Genomic DNA, 18,528 nt, shown 5'->3' with positions numbered 1-18,528 from the left:
TTACACAGGAGATGCTGACTACACGGGAGACGCTGATTACACAGGAGATGCTGACTACACAGGAGACGCTGATTACACAGGAGATGCTGACTACACGGGAGACGCTGATTACACAGGAGATGCTGACTACACGGGCTCCTGGTGGAGGGCGCTGTCCAGGATTTTAGCCCTCACACCATCCTGCAGCCTCAGGAGCGCCGCATACACAGAGGTGTCGTCTCTACAACATGGACGGTGAGTGCGGCAGGAAGAGGAACCGCGGCGGAGCAGGAAGAAGTCAGCACTGGGCAAGACGGGAGAGAAAGGAGAAGGGTGAGAAGAAAAGGGGCGGAGCGGGAGCGCGCGTCTGAGAGGACGGTCGGGGGCGCGCATGGTGAGCGAAGAGGGCGGCGCGGGGACGCGCCTAGGCACTGTCTAGAGCTCCGGTGTCCGCAGCTGCCGGTAAGTGCTCAGTCCGGGGCTCCCGGTGTATGGTGGTGGTGGCCGTGGGGTCGTCACTCTCCTGGGAGTGCAGTGTGTGTTACGCGCTCCTCCTGTGGCTCCGGCCGCTGCTCACTTCTGGCTGCACCTTTGTGAGTGCGGGGTAAGCTGCTGGCACAGCTGCCTCTGCCCTCTCCATGCCTCTGCCGGACGGATCGTAGCTGCTGGGACTTGTAGTCCGTGGCTGCGCCGTGTCTGCCCTCACTCGGGGCACGATCGTGATGTTTTCCCGTAGCAGCTGTGGATCTGTCCCCACACGTCCTGCAGACTCCGCATTCCTGCGGTCTTCCGTGCACTGCCGGCTCCGCACCTTGTGCCCATTGATCGGTGATGATCCAGCGATGGGATTGATGCGATGATCTGCACAATTGTGTCCGCTGCCTGTGTGTACACGGCCGCACATGGTGGGTGAGCTGGGGGGCTGGAGCCCAGGGGCTATGGCCCCTAGTGCCCCCCACATGCTGGGCTCTGCTGCCAGGGGTGTAGTAGCCAGCCTCTGGGCACCGCAGTCTGACCCTGTGCCCGGGGGAAAGCTGCTGATGACTGCTTCCTACATCCAGGCAGACCCTCACTGTCCCCAGGTGGGCAGCGGCATTTCATGAAGCGTATGTGGCAGGAAAAGTCCCAACCTGCGTATGGGGGTCTTGTATATAGTGGTCCTGCGTATGGGTTTCCTGCATATAGTGGTCCTGCGTATGGGGGTCTTGTATATAGTGGTCCTGTGTATGGGGGTCTTGTATATATAGTGGTCCTGTGTATGAGGGTCCTGTATATGAAGGTCCTGTGTAAGGTGGTCCTGTGTATAGTGGCCCTGCATATGGGGGTCCTGCGTATGGGTTTCCTGCATATAGCGGTCTTGCGTATGGGGGTCTTGTATATAGTGGTCCTGTGTATGGGGGTCCTGCGTACAGTGGTCTTGCGTATGGGGGTCTTGTATATAGTGGTCCTGCATATGGGGGTCCTGCGTACAGTGGTCCTGTGTAAGGGGGTCCTGTGTAAGGGGGTCCTGCGTAAGGTGGTCCTGTGTATGGGGGTCCTGCGTACAGTGGTCCTGTATATGGTGGTCCTGCGTATAGTGGTCCTGCGTATGGGGGTCCTGCATATGGGGGTCCTGCGTACAGTGGTCTTGCGTATGGGGGTCTTGTATATAGTGGTCCTGCATATGGGGGTCCTGCGTACAGTGGTCTTGCGTATGGGGGTCTTGTATATAGTGGTCCTGTATATGAAGGTCCTGTGTAAGGTGGTCCTGTGTATGGGGGTCCTGTGTATAGTGGTCCTGTGTAAGGTGGTCCTGCGTATAGTGGTCCTGTGTATGGGGGTCCTGCGTACAGTGGTCCTGTATATGGTGGTCCTGCGTATAGTGGTCCTGCATATGGGGTCCTGCGTACAGTGGTCCTTTATATGAAGGTCCTGTGTATGGTGGTCCTGCGTATGGTGGTCCTGCGTATGGTGGTCCTGCGTATGGTGGTCCTGCGTATGGTGGTCCTGCGTATAGTGGTCCTGCGTATAGGGGTCCTGTGTATGGGGGTCCTGCGTATAGTGGTCCTGTGTATGGGGGTCCTGCGTACAGTGGTCCTGTATATGAAGGTCCTGTGTAAGGTGGTCCTGTGTATGGGGGTCCTGCGTATAGCGGTCCTGTGTAAGGTGGTCCTGCGTATAGTGGTCCTGTGTATGGGGGTCCTGCGTACAGAGGTCCTGTATATGAAGGTCCTGTGTATAGTGGTCCTGTGTATGGGGGTCCTGCGTACAGTGGTCCTGTATATGAAGGTCCTGTGTAAGGTGGTCCTGCGTATAGTGGTCCTGTGTATGGGGGTCCTGCGTATAGCAGTCCTGTGTAAGGTGGTCCTGCGTATAGTGGCCCTGCATATGGTGGCCCTGCATATGGGGGTCCTGTTATAGCGGTCCTGTGAATGGGGGTCCTGCGTATAGCGGTCCTGTGTATGGGGGGTCCTGCATACAGTGGTCCTGCGTATGGGGGTCCTGCGTATGGGTTTCCTGCATATAGCGGTCCTGTGTATGGGGGTCCTGCGTACAGTGGTCCTTTATATGAAGGTCCTGTGTAAGGTGGTCCTGCGTACAGTGGTCCTGTGTAAGGTGGTCCTGTGTAAGGTGGTCCTGTGTAAGGTGGTCCTGTGTATGGGGGTCCTGTGTATGGGGGTCCTGTGTATGGGGGTCCTGTGTAAGGTGGTCCTGCGTATAGTGGCCCTGCATATGGTGGCCCTGCATATGGGGGTCCTGTGTATAGCGGTCCTGTGAATGGGGGTCCTGCGTATAGCGGTCCTGTGTATGGGGGTCCTGCGTACAGTGGTCCTGTGTATACAGGGAGCCTTTTTGGCATTCTTTTCCTCTGTTTGCTTCAGGTCAGTAGCGGACACATGCAGAGAGGGGACCCTTGCTGCTCTAGAGGTGGATGTGGCCCCCTTACTTCTTGGGCCCCTATACGGTTGCACCAATGATATTTCCACCCTTTAGATATGTTTTTAGGAGTCGTTTGCTTATGATGGAAACTGAAGCCGGGGCCCCCATTATTATGGGATTTGTCTCGGTTCGGTTTTCTACATAATGCAGAACTTTTTCCCCTGTTATTAAAATATAAAACAAACAAAAGCTTACACCTAACTGCACAGAGAGAGACCCCATAATAATCAGTGGGGACCCTCCACTTTCCTTTCTATCAGGAAACGGGTCCATTTTGGGCCTGAATTTAATTTCTCTGTGCATAAAATGGAACAAACACTACAAATACCAAATACACATGTGAACAGCGTCCTCCTCTGCTCCATTATTGTCATAATAAGGGATACGGTGTGCTATATGATTATAATAGGAGCCTATGGGAACATATGGCCCAGGATATGGCGTCCATTGCATCTGCTGTCGGAGGGGTTGGTAAGAAAATCCTCCCAGTGCCGGACCTCCCGTAGAGATCTGAAGCCATGTTTGAGCCGACAGGCTCTCCGATGGCGCTGATTTCTGTCACGTTCTAGAAATTGGCCGGTTTCGATCAGATTTCCATCAGTGTTTGGTCAGTTTTTACCATCCGTTTCATCTGTTTTGGGGGGATATTTTTGCGTCTCTGAACATTTCTTAAGCTACGTCTAATAAACCTGAAAATCGGACAACGCTATTACAGTTGTGCTCAAAGGTTTACATGCCCCAGAAGAATTTTTGCTTTCTTGGCTTTTTTTCAGAAAATATGAATGATAACGCCAAACCTTTTTCTCCACTCATGGTTAGTGGTTGGGTGAAGCCATTTATTGCCAAACTACTGTTTTCTCTTTTTAAATCATAATCACTGCCCAAAACATCCAAATGACCCTGATCACAAAAGTTTATATACCCTGGTGATGTTGGCCTGATAACATGCACAGAAGCTGACACAAATGGGTTTGAATGGCTACTAAAGGTAACATCCTCAGCTGTGACCTGTGACAAATGCCAGGAAAATTGTTCGGGATGCAAAGAAAAACCCACAACTAACATCAGCTGAAATACTGGACTCTCTGAAAACTAGCGGTGTGGCTGTTTCAATGTACACAATAAGGAGGCACTTGAAGAAAAATGGCCTGCATGGTTGAGTCGCCAGAAGAAAGCTATTTCTGCGCAAATATCACAAAGTATCTCGCCTACAGTATGCAAAACAGCACAGAAACAAGCCTCAAAACTTCTGGAACAAGGTAATTTGCAGTGGTGAGACCAAAATTTGACTTTTTGGCCACAACCATAAACCTTACATTTGGAGAGAGGTCAACAACACCTATGATAAAAGGAACACCATTCCTACTGTAAAGCACGGAGGTGGATCGCTGATGTTTTGGGGGATGCAACAGGAAACTTGGTCAAAGTTGAAGGAAAGATGAATGCAGCACATTATCAGCAAATACTGCTGCGCATGGGACATACTTGCCGCTCCAACATGACAACGATCCAAAATACAAGGCCAAGTCGACCTGTCGTTGGCTACAGCAGAATAAAGTGAAAGTTCTGGAGAGGCCATCTCATTCTCCTGACCTTAATATCATTGAGCCACTCTGGGGAGATCTCAAGCACGCAGTTCATGCTAGACAGCCCAGGAATTTACAGGAGCTGGATCCTTTTTGTCAAGAAGAGTGGGCAACTTTACCGTCTGAGAAAATAAAAAACCTCATCCACAACTACCACAAAAGACTTCAAGCTGTCATTGATGTTAGAGGAGGCAATACATGGCATTAAGAAATGGGATATGTGAATTTTTGATCAGGGTCATTTGGCTTTCTTCTGGCGACTCGACCATGCAGCCCATTTTTCCTCAAGTGCCTCCTTATTGTGCATCTTGAAACGGCCACATTGCTAGTTTTCAGAGAGTCCAGTATTTCAGCTGATGCTAGTTGTGGGTTTTTCTTTGGATCCCGTACAATTTTTCCTGGCATTTGTCACAGGTGAGGATGTTACCTTTAGTAGCCATTCAAACCCATTTGTGTCAACTTCTGTGCATGTTATCAGGCCAAAATAACCAGGGTATGTAAATTTTTGATCAGGGTCATTTGTATTTTTTGGGTTATTAGGATTTAAAAAGAGAAAGTACAGTAGTTTGACAATAAATGGCTTCACCCAACCACTAACCATGAGTGGGGAAAAAGTTTTGGTGTTATAAATTATATTCTCTGAAAAAAAGGCCAAGAAAGCAAAAATTCTGCCGGGGTTTGTAAACTTTTGAGCACAACTTTGGTGTACTGGCTGGATTTTTCATGGACTCATAGACTTCTATTATAGCATCTGATCGGTGACCTTTAACATTGAAAATGATAGGAAAAGCTTTTTCACTTCTTTATCCATCCTTGAAAAACACTGATGTTAAAAAATGGACACACGGACCACACACTGATGGTAAAAAATGGACACACGGACCAAACACTGATGGTAAAAAATGGACACACGAACCAAACACTGATGGTAAAAAATGGACACACGGACCAAACACTGATGGTAAAAAATGGACACACGGACCAAACACTGATGGTAAAAAATGGACACACGAACCAAACACTGATGGTAAAAAATGGACACACGGATGGTAAAAAATGGACACACGGACCAAACACTGATGGTAAAAAATGGACACACGGACCACTCACTGATGGTAAAAAATGGACACACGGACCATACACTGATGGTAAAAAATGGACACACGGACCATACACTGATGGTAAAAAATGGACACACGAACCAAACACTGATGGTAAAAAATGGACACACGGTCCACACACTGATGGTAAAAAATGGACACACGGACCAAACACAAACACTGATGGTAAAAAATGGACATATGGACCATACACTGAAGGTAAAAATTGGACACACGGACCACACACTGATGGTAAAAATTGGACACACGGACCAAACACTGAAGGTAAAAAATGGACACACGGACCATACACTGATGGTACAAAAAAAAAATGGACACACGGACCACTCTCTGATGGTAAAAAATGGACACACGGACCATACACTGATGGTAAAAAATGGACACACGGACCACTCACTGATGGTAAAAAATGGACACACGGTCCATACACTGATGGTAAAAAATGGACACACGGACCACACACGGACGGTAAAAAATGGACACACGGACCAAACACTGATGGTAAAAAATGGACACACGGACCATACACTGATGGTAAAAAATGGACACACGGACCACTCACTGATGGTAAAAAATGGACACACGGACCACTCACTGATGGTAAAAAATGGACACACGGACCATACACTGGTGGTAAAAAATGGACACACTGATGATAAAAAATGGACACATGGACCATACACTGAAGGTAAAAATTGGACACACGGACCACACACTGATGGTAAAAATTGGACACACGGACCAAACACAAACACTGATGGTAAAAAATGGACACACGGACCATACACTGAAGGTAAAAAATGGACACACGGACCATACACTGAAGGTAAAAAATGGACACACGGACCATACACTGATGGTAAAAAATGGACACACGGACCATACACTGATGGTAAAAAATGGACACACTGATGATAAAAAATGGACACACGGACCACACACTGATGGTAAAAAATGGACACACGGACCACACACTGATGGTAAAAAATGGACACACGGACCACACACTGATGGTAAAAATTGGACACCCGGACCAAACACAAACACTGATGGTAAAAAATGGACATATGGACCATAACTGAAGGTAAAAATTGGACACACGGACCACACACTGATGGTAAAAATTGGACACACGGACCAAACACTGATGGTAAAAAATGGACATATGGACCATACACTGATGGTAAAAAATGGACACACGGACCATACACTGATGGTAAAAAATGGACACACGGACCATACACTGATGGTAAAAAATGGACACACGGACCATACACTGATGGTAAAAAATGGACACACGGACCATACACTAATGGTAAAAAATGGACACACGGACCACTCACTGATGGTAAAAAATGGACACACGGACCATACACTGATGGTAAAAAATGCTCACCCTGATGATAAAAAATGGACACATGGACCATACACTGAAGGTAAAAATTGGACACACGGACCACACACTGATGGTAAAAATTGGACACACGGACCAAACACAAACACTGATGGTAAAAAATGGACACACGGACCATACACTGAAGGTAAAAAATGGACACACGGACCATACACTGATGCTAAAAAATGGACACACGGACCAAACACTGATGGTAAAAAATGGACACACGGACCAAACACTGATGGTAAAAAATGGACACACGGACCAAACACTGATGGTAAAAAAATGGACACACGGACCAAACACTGATGGTAAAAAATGGACACACGGACCATACACTGATGGTAAAAAATGGACACACGGACCATACACTGATGGTAAAAAATGGACACACTGATGATAAAAAATGGACACACGGACCACACACTGATGGTAAAAAATGGACACACGGACCATACACTGATGGTAAAAAATGGACACACGGACCACACACTGATGGTAAAAAATGGACACACGGACCACACACTGATGGTAAAAAATTGATCACACGGACCACACACTGATGGTAAAAAAATTGGACACACGGACCACACACTGATGGTAAAAAAATGGACACACGGACCACACACTGATGGTAAAAAATGGACACATGGACCACACACTGATGGTTAAAAAAATGGACACACGGACCATACACTGATGGTTAAAAAAATGGACACACGGACCATACACTGAAGGTAAAAAATGGACACACGGACCATACACTGATGCTAAAAATGGACACACGGACCAAACACTGATGGTAAAAAATGGACACACGGACCATACACTGATGGTAAAAAATGGACACACTGATGATAAAAAATGGACACACGGACCACACACTGATGGTAAAAAATGGACACACGGACCACACACTGATGGTAAAAAATGGACACACGGACCACACACTGATGGTAAAAATTGGACACCCGGACCAAACACAAACACTGATGGTAAAAAATGGACATATGGACCATAACTGAAGGTAAAAATTGGACACACGGACCACACACTGAAGGTAAAAAATGGACACACGGACCATACACTGATGGTAAAAAATGGACACACGGACCATACACTGATGGTAAAAAATGGACACACGGACCATACACTGATGGTAAAAAATGGACACACGGACCATACACTGATGGTAAAAAATGGACACACGGACCACTCACTGATGGTAAAAAATGGACACACGGACCACTCACTGATGGTAAAAAATGGACACACGGACCACTCACTGATGGTAAAAAATGGACACACGGACCACTCACTGATGGTAAAAAATGGACACACGGACCACTCACTGATGGTAAAAAATGGACACACGGACCACTCACTGATGGTAAAAAATGGACACACGGACCATACACTGATGGTAAAAAATGGACACACTGATGATAAAAAATGGACACATGGACCATACACTGAAGGTAAAAATTGGACACACGGACCACACACTGATGGTAAAAATTGGACACACGGACCAAACACAAACACTGATGGTAAAAAATGGACACACGGACCATACACTGATGCTAAAAAATGGACACACGGACCAAACACTGATGGTAAAAAATGGACACACGGACCATACACTGATGGTAAAAAATGGACACACTGATGATAAAAAATGGACACACGGACCACACACTGATGGTAAAAAATGGACACACGGACCATACACTGATGGTAAAAAATGGACACACGGACCACACACTGATGGTAAAAAATTGATCACACGGACCACACACTGATGGTAAAAAAATTGGACACACGGACCACACACTGATGGTAAAAAAATGGACACACGGACCACACACTGATGGTAAAAAAATGGACACACGGACCACACACTGATGGTAAAAAAATGGACACACGGACCACACACTGATGGTAAAAAAATGGACACACGGACCACACACTGATGGTAAAAAAATGGACACACGGACCACACACTGATGGTAAAAAAATGGACACACGGACCACACACTGATGGTAAAAAAATGGACACACGGACCACACACTGATGGTAAAAAAATGGACACACGGACCACACACTGATGGTAAAAAAATGGACACACGGACCACACACTGATGGTAAAAAATGGACACACGGACCAAACACTGATGGTAAAAAATGGACACACGGACGAAACACTGATGGTAAAAAATGGACACACGGACCATACACTGATGGTAAAAAGTGAACACACTGATGATAAAAAATGGACACACGGACCATACACTGATGGTAAAAAATGGACACATGGACCACACACTGATGATAAAAAATGGACACACGGACCACACACTGATGATAAAAAATGGACACACGGACCAAACACTGATGGTAAAAAATGGACACACGGACCAAACAATGATGGTAAAAAATGGACACACGGACCATGCACTGATGGTAAAAAGTGAACACACTGATAATAAAAAATGGACACACGGACCATACACTGATGGTAAAAAATGGACACATGGACCACACACTGATGATAAAAAATGGACACACGGACCACACACTGATGATAAAAAATGGACACACGGACCAAACACTGAAGGTAAAAAAATGGACACACGGACCAAACACTGATGGTAAAAAAAATGGACACACGGACCATACACTGATGGTAAAAAGTGAACACACTGATGATAAAAAATGGACACACGGACCAAACACTGATGGTAAAAAATGGACACACGGACCAAACAATGATGGTAAAAAATGGACACACGGACCATACACTGATGGTAAAAAGTGAACACACTGATGATAAAAAATGGACACACGGACCATACACTGATGGTAAAAAATGGACACATGGACCACACACTGATGATAAAAAATGGACACACGGACCACACACTGATGATAAAAAATGGACACACGGACCACACACTGATGATAAAAAATGGACACACGGACCAAACACTGATGGTAAAAAATGGACACACGGACCAAACAATGATGGTAAAAAATGGACACACGGACCATACACTGATGGTAAAAAGTGAACACACTGATGATAAAAAATGGACACACGGACCATACACTGATGGTAAAAAATGGACACATGGACCACACACTGATGATAAAAAATGGACACACGGACCACACACTGATGATAAAAAATGGACACACGGACCAAACACTGAAGGTAAAAAAATGGACACACGGACCATACACTGATGGTAAAAAGTGAACACACTGATGATAAAAAATGGACACACGGACCATACACTGATGGTAAAAAATGGACACATGGACCACACACTGATGATAAAAAATGGACACACGGACCACACGCTGATGATAAAAAATGGACACACGGACCAAACACTGAAGGTAAAAAAATGGACACACGGACCATACACTGATGGTAAAAAGTGAACACACTGATGATAAAAAATGGACACACGGACCAAACACTGATGGTAAAGAATGGACACACTGATGATAAAAAATGGACACACGGATCAAACACTGATGGTAAAAAATGGACACACGGACCACACACTGAAGGTAAAAAAATGGACACACGGATCAAACACTGATGGTAAAAAATGGACACACGGACCATACACTGATGGTAAAAAATGGACACACGGACCAAACACTGATGGTAAAAAATGGACACACGGACCAAACAATGATGGTAAAAAATGGACACACGGACCAAACAATGATGGTAAAAAGTGAACACACTTATGATAAAAAATGGACACACGGACCATACACTGATGGTAAAAAGTGAACACACTGATGATAAAAAATGGACACACGGACCATACACTGATGGTAAAAAATGGACACACGGACCACACACTGATGATAAAAAATGGACACACGGACCAAACACTGAAGGTAAAAAAATGGACACACGGACCATACACTGATGGTAAAAAATGGACACACGGACCAAACAATGATGGTAAAAAATGGACACACGGACCAAACAATGATGGTAAAAAGTGAACACACTTATGATAAAAAATGGACACACGGACCATACACTGATGGTAAAAAGTGAACACACTGATGATAAAAAATGGACACACGGACCATACACTGATGGTAAAAAATGGACACACGGACCACACACTGATGATAAAAAATGGACACACGGACCAAACACTGAAGGTAAAAAAATGGACACACGGACCATACACTGATGGTAAAAAATGGACACACGGACCAAACACTGAAGGTAAAAAAATGGACACACGGACCAAACACTGATGGTAAAAAATGGACACACGGACCAAACAATGATGGTAAAAAATGGACACACGGACCAAACAATGATGGTAAAAAGTGAACACACTTATGATAAAAAATGGACACACGGACCATACACTGATGGTAAAAAGTGAACACACTGATGATAAAAAATGGACACACGGACCATACACTGATGGTAAAAAATGGACACACGGACCACACACTGATGATAAAAAATGGACACACGGACCAAACACTGAAGGTAAAAAAATGGACACACGGACCATGCACTGATGGTAAAAAATGGACACACGGACCACACACTGATGATAAAAAATGGACACACGGCCCATACACTGAAGGTAAAAAAATGGACACACGGACCAAACACTGATGGTAAAAAAAATGGACACACGGGCCACACACTGATGGTAAAAAATGGACACACGGACCACACACTGATGACACCGCTGCCATTTTTTGCACTTTGTATTTAAACCCGGATGTGTGATTGTGGCCCTAGGCTGTGGCCAGTGGGACTGGCAGAGAACTGTGCGTCTGCTTTGGAACCGACCTCGGATGTCTGGAATGAATGGTTTGGTTGCACACAGTGCCGTGTGTGCTGTGACCTCACTTTTACTTTTTTCCGATATACAATGTTCTCGATAATGTCAGCCCCTGTGATGATCTGGTTGTGCTCAGCTGCTGTGAGACATAATCCGGCTTCCTTCCAGCCCTACATGACATACTGATCCAGTTATGAATCCATAGTGTGGAGACGATCGCTTACATCCCGCTGTCCGCGTCTTATACTTGCAGCCGTATCAGTCATCTGCTTCACAGACACACAGCTCCCGAGTTGTTGGAATAACACCTTGACACTTTGGGGTGCGGAGATTTACATGATAAAGTAATCTGTATGTTCGTTGGGACGGCACAGGTTTCCCAGCCGGCAGGCAATCCGTGCTGCCCGCCACCCACACAGGGAATAATGGCCGCTCATTGTTCTGTGCCTGCCCAAATCCTGGCAGCGTTGTGTGTCGCACAGGATGAGGTGGTGTGACCCGGCGCTTGTCATCTTCCTCTCTTTCTCCGCTCACTCCTGCACTCACACTTCCTCTTCACACTTCTTCTTTTCCGTGCACACAAGTCTTGGTGTTCTGAGCGGAGCGATGGCTCTGTAGACGGTGGAGTCGTCTCCAATCAGTCCTTATATACAAGGCGTGCGAGGGAATACACCAAAGTGTAAGTTCTCTGAAAGCGTAGTAGTTTTGGCCACTTTTTTTTTAGTATATTTTAAGGTGACTTTGCCGTCTACTATATGATTCCGTGAGGCTTCGGCTTTTAATGCGGAAACGTTCTCCTTGTAATTATACGTTAGAAAGTTTCTGCTGTGCTTGTACAGTACAAAGTAGGGAAAGTGTGCGAAGCCTTGGAGGAGCTTTCCTGGAGCTGTCTTTAGTAGGGCAAGGTTCCCTTTCCTTCTGCACCGGCGATCGAGGAGTGCAAACTCCAGATCTTTAATTATTCTCATTCTATCAAATGGGTAAAATTGCACCGTGCTTGTAAAAGCATGGACATTTACATGTGGCTAAGAGGGATTTTTAATGGTCTGCTCGCTGCCTAGAGTATTGGCCATTTCTGCAGTCTAGCATTGTGCTTACCGGGGTTGTTCGGCCTTAGTCACTGTGACTGCAGACTTGGGAATCCTCACGTCATGGACACTGCGCGCTGTGTGGATCCCCCTGCGCCGAGAGCGGGCGGACAAGTGACAGCAAATGTATGATTTGCATACTACCGGCCATATTCCGACTAGACTGTACCTGACCTTGCTCTGTACACTTGCATTGAGCCAAGACCGTGCCCACCCAGTCAGCACGTGACTACATATGTGCGAACCACCTTTTTAGGATCATGAGCTGAGGCATCGCAAGTCTGCAGTCACATACAGTGACGGCAGACTTATAGCCTAAAGGCCCCGTTACACACAACGATGTCCCAGCGATCCCACCAACGATCCGACATGGATGGGATCGCTGGGACATCGTTAGGCTGATCGCTGCTCACATAGACAGCCCCTCCAGTGATCAGGACCAGCGAGCAAGCTGGTTTCTAATGTAACCATCGGGTATCCAGGAGCCGCTGTTTACCTTCCATTCCAGCATCGCTGATCTCTCGCTGCCACACGCAGCGATGCCTGCTGGCCAGCGGGAGACCAGCAATCAAAAAATGGCCGAGGCCGATCGAGCACGATCAGCGATACCCGGCAGGGGGGCCGGTCGCTGATCCCCGTCACACACAGCGATCTCGCTGGCGTTTGTTTTGCGTTTTTTTTCCGCGTGGCTTCTAGACACATGGAAAAAGCCAGAAACGCAGAAAAAAATGCGAAATTAATGAGCATGCTGCTTTTTTTACCGCAATGCGTTTTTTTCGCGGTAAAAAACGCATCAATGTGCACAAAAAGTGCTAAATGCATAGAAATGAACGGGAAGCTTCTTTTTTGCGTTTTTCCCACGGATTTTTTGGCAAATCCGCGGGAAAAACAGCGTCAGCATCAGAGAGCGCACAGCTCTGGCCCGTGCTGGTACAGTGCCACTGGCCCAAACTGTCACTCACTCAGGTGTGCAGCTGCATTCTTAAAAAGAGAAGATGAGACAACCCCTTTAAGGGAGTTCTCTGAGAATGTGAGGGATTACCACGGTGTCATCTCCGGAGATAAAGACTTTGCATCTCTCGTCCTTTGCATTGCAGAGTAAAATGTATGGTAAATCCTGCAGGATAAATGATCATGCTGAGGATTTACCAAGTGCTTGTCACGTTGCCTCCTGATGGATGATATAAACACGACAATTTTCAGGACTTACATGTGAACCCTTGCCGAAATAAGATAAAGAGATCCAGAAAAAGTAATCTTAAAATACCATGTTTATTAAATACACATAAAAACAACTGAAGACTGTCCAGTAGAAGGCGCAATATACCCTAATAGTCACATATATCTAGATATAGCGGCAACATGACTTGCAAGTCTAAGTCCCCATATCCCCCAGAAGAAGCTTGTTGTGAAACGCGTGTTGGGGTAGAGGAGGCTATTTTAAGATTACTTTTTCTGGATCTCTTTATCTTATTTCGGCAAGGGTTCACATGTAAGTCCGGAATATTGTCGTGTTTATATGTATCATTAAAGTGCCAGATTCTAATAATCATTGTAGGACAACATTGGTATATTTGTCCTGATGGATGAGACATCAGCCCCAGAATACCTGCACCATTTTTGTTGCCCCTGTCAGTAACTTCTATCTCTTGGGGTCTGTGTTGAGGAGTGTTGGTGTTTCACTGTATTAAAGGTTCATTTATCCAGAATAATAACAATCTAAGCCAGACCTGGGCAAAGTGCGGCCAGCGGGCCACATCCGGCCCCGACAGTTCCAGTTGGTCCTGCAGACTGAGACAGCCAAAGGGCTGAAGACAGGGCCCTACGGGCCGCAGTGTACCCTCCCCCGCCCACTGTCTGCATCCGCAGTGAATTCAGCGGTGGAGGTGGGGCCGCTGGACCCTGGTTCCACCAGTCACCGTGTGAGACATCTGACGCCATGATGTAATTTTAAAGTGCTAGCTGTGCGGAGACAAGAGCAGAGGCAGAGCGCTATGGGAACGGAAGCGAGGAGGTTATGGGGTGTTTTTTTCCACGTGTATTGGATGTTTGGCTGGACATGGGGAGACTGTGAGGGGCTCATGCTGTATATGGAGAGGCTATGGGGGGCTCATGCTGTATATGAGGAGGCTATGGGGGGGCTCATGCTGTATATGGAGAGGCTATGGGGGGCTCATGCTGTATATGAGGAGGCTATGGGGGGGCTCATGCTGTATATGGAGAGGCTATGGGGGGCTCATGCTGTATATGGAGAGGCTATGAGGGGCTCATGCTGTATACGGAGAGGCTGTGGGGGGCTCATGCTGTATATGGAGAGGCTATGGGGGGGCTCATGCTGTATATGGAGAGGCTATGAGGGGCTCATGCTGTATATGGAGAGGCTATGGGGGGCTCATGCTGTATATGAGGAGGCTATGGGGGGCTCATGCTGTACATGGGGACGCTGTGAGGGGCTCATGCTGTATATGGAGAGGCTATGGGAGCTCATGCTGTATATGGAGAAGCTATGGGGGGATCATGCTGTATATGGAGAGGCTATGGGGGGCTCATGCTGTATATGGAGAGGCTATGGGGGGCTCATGCTGTATACGGAGAGGCTATGGGGGGGCTCATGCTGTATACGGAGAGGCTATGGGGGGGCTCATGCTGTATACGGAGAGGCTATGCTGGGCTCATGCTGTATACGGAGAGGCTATGGGGGGGCTCATGCTGTATACGGAGAGGCTATGGGGGGGGCTCATGCTGTATACGGAGAGGCTATGCTGGGCTCATGCTGTATATGGAGAGGCTATGGGGGGGCTCATGCTGTATACGGAGAGGCTATGGGGGGGGCTCATGCTGTATACGGAGAGGCTATGCTGGGCTCATGCTGTATATGGAGAGGCTATGGGGGGCTCATGCTGTATATGAGGAGGCTATGGGGGGGCTCATGCTGTATATGGAGAGGCTATGGGGGGCTCATGCTGTATATGGAGAGGCTATGGGAGCTCATGCTGTATATGGAGAAGCTATGGGGGGCTCATGCTGTATATGGAGAGGCTATGGGGGGCTCATGCTGTATATGGAGAGGCTATGGGGGCTCATGCTATATACGGAGAGGCTATGGGGGGGCTCATGCTGTATACGGAGAGGCTATGGGGGGGCTCATGCTGTATACGGAGAGGCTATGCTGGGCTCATGCTGTATATGGAGAGGCTATGGGGGGCTCATGCTGTATATGGAGAGACTATGGGGGGCTCATGCTGTATATGGAGAGTCTGTGGGGGGCTCATGCTGTATATGGATAGGCTATGGGGGGCTCATGCTGTATATGGAGAGGCTATGGGGGGCTCATGCTGTATATGGAGAGTCTGTGGGGGGCTCATGCTGTATATGGAGAGGCTATGGGGGGCTCATGCTGTATATGGAGAGGCTATGGGGGGCTCATGCTGTATACGGAGAGGCTGTGAGGGGCTCATGCTGTATACGGAGAGGCTATGGGGGGGCTCATGCTGTATATGTGGAGGCTATGGGGGGCTCATGCTGTACATGGGGACGCTGTGAGGGGCTCATGCTGTATATGGAGAGGCTATGGGGGGGCTCATGCTGTATACGGAGAGGCTATGCTGGGCTCATGCTGTATGTGGAGAGGCTATGGGGGGCTCATGCTGTATATGGAGAGGCTATGGGGGGCTCATGCTGTATACGGAGAGGCTGTGAGGGGCTCATGCTGTATACGGAGAGGCTATGGGGGGGGCTCATGCTGTATATGTGGAGGCTATGGGGGGCTCATGCTGTACATGGGGACGCTGTGAGGGGCTCATGCTGTATATGGAGAGGCTATGGGGGGCTCATGCTGTATACGGAGAGGCTATGCTGGGCTCATGCTGTATGTGGAGAGGCTATGGGGGGCTCATGCTGTATATGGAGAGACTATGGGGGGCTCATGCTGTATATGGAGAGTCTGTGGGGGGCTCATGCTGTATGTGGATAGGCTATGGGGGGCTCATGCTGTATATGGAGAGGCTATGGGGGGCTCATGCTGTATATGGAGAGTCTGTGGGGGGCTCATGCTGTATATGGAGAGGCTATGGGGGGCTCATGCTGTATACGGAGAGGCTGTGAGGGGCTCATGCTGTATACGGAGAGGCTATGGGGGGGCTCATGCTGTATATGGAGAGGCTATGAGGGGCTCATGCTGTATAGAGTGGCTATGGGTGGCTCATGCTGTATATGGAGAGGCTATGGGGGGCTCATGCTGTATATGAGGAGGCTATGGGGGGGCTCATGCTGTATATGGAGAGGCTATGGGGGGCTCATGCTGTATATGGAGAGGCTATGGGGGGCTCATGCTGTATATGGAGAGGCTATGGGGGGCTCATGCTGTATATGGAGAGGCTATGGGGGGCTCATGCTGTATATGGAGAGGCTATGGGGGGCTCATGCTGTATATATCGAGGCTATGGGGGGCTCATGCTGTATATATCGAGGCTATGGGGGGCTCATGCTGTATATATCGAGGCTATGGGGGGCTCATGCTGTATATATCGAGGCTATGGGGGGCTCATGCTGTATATATCGAGGCTATGGGGGGCTCATGCTGTATATATCGAGGCTATGGAGGGCTCATGCTGTATATAGAGAGGTTACGGGGTGCTCATACTGTGTATAGGGAGGCTGTGGGGTGCTCATGCTGTATATGGAGAGGCTATGGGGGGGCTCATTCTGTATATGGTAAGGCTGTGGAGGGGTCATGCTGTATATGGTAAGGCTGTGGAGGGGTCATGTGGTATATGGGGGAGGCTGTGGAGTGGTCATACTGTATATGGGGAGGCTGTGTGGGGCTCATGCTGTATATAGGGTGGTTATATGGGGGCTTTTGCGGTATATTGGGGGATATCAGCATGCTTAATTCTGCTCAGTAAAAATTATAATTACTATGTGAATCTTAATATTGAGCAGAATTAATTTCAGCCTATTGGTGTGGCCCTCCACAACAGTCACGGTTTTTAATTGCCCACCCCGGATCTGAGCTGATAAACTACAAACCGGTGAAGACCACTGACATATGCCCAATGTTAAGGAGAGCTGTGCTCTTGACATCTCTACTATTAATAATCCCAAAAAATAGAAGTTCTGGAGCATCAGTTTTTGTTTTTTTCTTTAGCACTTATTACCTTATTAATCATCAAGATCCGACCAGTGACGTCCAAGATATGCTCAGTGGGAGACAAGTCTGGAGGCTCTGCAGGCCATGGCTGCTTATATAGGCCACACGGGCAGCTCAGAGCCGTACAAGCAATATGCGGCCTTCCATTGTTATGTTGGGACAATTTGGAAATATGGACATACCACTGATTCCACCAAATCAATGTAAAGCTGAGCTGTCAGTGTTCCTGGAGTGAAGACCAGAGCGGATCAGCGACTGTACGTTTCGCAGCACCATAACCTCAGGAGTGGGGCCGATATGACGTAGTCTTCACCCCAATCTTTGGTTCATAGCTGAAGATGCTAGACCTCCATTACCGACTTGTATAATAAGCACAAATTACTAAATATAACAAACTTTAGTAAAATTGTAAAATGGCGTTAAACACAATTAAGTCACAAAGGCT

General features: G+C 47.4%; 1 protein-coding gene across 1 annotated transcript in view; it reads left to right on the top strand.

The window, feature by feature from the left end:
- Window positions 1–284: 284 nt before the first annotated feature.
- PIK3CB (phosphatidylinositol-4,5-bisphosphate 3-kinase catalytic subunit beta) overlaps window positions 285–18,528 on the top strand; it is a 222,917-nt gene continuing 204,673 nt past the window's right edge. Inside the window, exon 1 of the mRNA XM_073581310.1 lies at window positions 285–441. The gene's annotated coding sequence lies outside the window, so the exon portion shown is untranslated. The remainder of the gene's footprint in view (window positions 442–18,528) is intronic.

Source organism: Dendrobates tinctorius, unplaced genomic scaffold (genome assembly GCF_039654945.1).
Source record: "Dendrobates tinctorius isolate UK_male_01 unplaced genomic scaffold, ASM3965494v1 ptg000069l, whole genome shotgun sequence".
NCBI classification, from domain to species: Eukaryota; Metazoa; Chordata; class Amphibia; order Anura; family Dendrobatidae; genus Dendrobates; species Dendrobates tinctorius.
This window is presented reverse-complemented; position numbering and strand designations above follow the sequence as displayed.